The sequence below is a fragment of the Pseudophryne corroboree genome, chromosome 2, assembly GCF_028390025.1.
Source record: "Pseudophryne corroboree isolate aPseCor3 chromosome 2, aPseCor3.hap2, whole genome shotgun sequence".
NCBI lineage: Eukaryota > Metazoa > Chordata > Amphibia > Anura > Myobatrachidae > Pseudophryne > Pseudophryne corroboree.
Window position 1 is genome coordinate 31,748,959 of NC_086445.1, and position 2,235 is coordinate 31,751,193.

Genomic DNA, 2,235 nt, shown 5'->3' on the forward strand with positions numbered 1-2,235 from the left:
ATTAGGTTGTGGATTCTATTGTAAACGCGGCAATGTGACTGAAACCGCGCACGACACAAATCAATGAGTATCCCCATTGGTTCAAAATAGACACTCAAAAATGCTCTCTAGTAAATTCAGGATTTAAAATGTTCCCGCATTCGATTCTTAGTAAATTTACCTCTTGAAGTGTGAAGGGAGCGCAGTGGAGCACATGAAAGATCCGAGACCACTGTCACTTCAATATCCTTTTACTGTATACCTGTCCAATGGAAATGTCCAAGTCACAAGTAGATAGGTAAAATGTAACTTTATTTTGAAACTAGTTGTTCACCAGACGCTCCTTGTTTCCATCTCTATTTTCTGCAGGGCTCATCCAGCAACGTCAGGTCTATCGTATGGCCAACTCCACCCAGCTCAATGGCACCATGACTGCACAAGACAATAAGACCACATCAGCCATAAGGACAACTGTTCTAGTAGTGATGCTCTCCTTGGTCTGCATCTTCTTGTACTTCATGAGTGTTATACTGAACGCCTTCTTCACTGTTCCTCATGTCCGGGAGAACCCTCGCTATATGCTCTTCATCCACATGCTTGTCAATGATCTGGTATATCTAGCTATTTCATTTCTTCTCTTTACCTTTGTTGTGTACCTTGTATACATGCCTGTGCCAATCTGCTACACAATTCTCACCTTCTCCACATGCGCATTTAGGATTACACCTTACAATTTGGCAGTCATGTCTTTGGAACGCTACGCAGCCATTTGCCATCCATTAAGACATGCGGTATTGTGCACTGCACAGAGATCTAGTTCTGCTATAGCCATCATGTGGACAGTGGGGCTCATTCCACAGATTGCAGATTTTATTGCATTTTGTTTTTCTGTGGAGAAACGCGTCTTCTCACTCAGTATCATCTGCAACTGGCCAAAATTAACAGTGAATGAGGTACAGGTAGTATTAAAAATAGTATCTACTGTACTTAGCTTTACCACTGTTGGGCTGATAATCGTCTACACGTACATCCAAGTTATGCTGGTGGCTCAGAGGATTGTTTCTGGGAAATCTGCTTCTAAGGCTGGAAAAACTGTCCTGCTCCACGCGTTTCAGCTCATGTTGTGCATGTTGTCTTTCACTTCCTCATATACTGACAAATATTTGACACCATATTTTAACTTCACGTGCCATTAATGAACTTCATCCTGCTTATGTGTATTCCAAGATTTATAAATCCACTAATTTATGGAGTTAGGGATGAGGTTCTTGGTAAACATATGAGAAAAGTGCACGCATCGTGGAGGTCCCGATCTGAGACAAAGTAAATTTAGGAAGACATCTTACTGTATATTGGTGTTAAGTAAAAAAAAAAAAAATTATATATATATATATATATATATATATATATGGTGGTAAAATAAAGTGGACCTCCATTTGAATTCGTCCTTCTATCCCTCAGCCTCAAGGCCAATAAGTATATAGCAGTATTTCTCAGACTTGTTCCCAAGAACTCTAACAGTTCATGTTTTCAATGTCCCTCAATTTTTTAAATGTGACCGTTACAGATGTGTCCTTGCCAGGAGTGGTTCTAGGCATGGGCAAGCCGGTCGGGTGCCCATGGCGCTGCGCCCTGAGGGTGCTGCCACAGTCACCCCGAAGGCGCCCGCCACCCACCTGCACACCACATCCTGCACCCTGGCTGCAACAGGCGCCGTGGGCTGTGTGGGCACCTGCTGCAGCCTGCAGCTTCCAATCAGCGGCAGCCGTCCAAGTCCAGAACTCACTCCTGAGCTCCGGCTTCCAGCTCAGGCAGTGTGCGTCTGTGTGGTGCTATGGGAGAGACGTCATGATGTCTCTCCCATAGATCCGAGGAGTGGGAGACAGATGGAGGTCAGTGGCTGGTGAGTTTTGTGGGGGGGGTTTTCGTGTGTGTAAGTGGTGCTACTAGGTAGCATCTCTACAGGGGGCATCTCCACTGGGGGCATCACTACAGGGGCATCTCTACTGGGGGCATCACTACAGAAGGCATCTCCACTAGGGGCATCACTACAAGGGCATCTCTACAGGGGGCATCTCTACTGGGGACTTCTCTACAGGGGGCATCTCTACTGGGACACCACTACAGGGGGCGTCTCCACTGGGGGCATCACTACAGGGGGCATCTCTACAGGGGGCATTTCTACAGGGAGCATCTCTACAGGGGGCACCTCTACTGGGGGCATCACTATAGGGGGCATCACTACAGGGGGGCATC

The 2,235-nt window shown here is 46.3% G+C and overlaps 1 pseudogene; it reads left to right on the forward strand.

The window, feature by feature from the left end:
• The first annotated feature begins 377 nt into the window (after nucleotides 1–377).
• LOC134989769 (odorant receptor 131-2-like) lies at nucleotides 378–1,332 on the forward strand (annotated as a pseudogene).
• The last annotated feature ends 903 nt before the right edge of the window (nucleotides 1,333–2,235 follow it).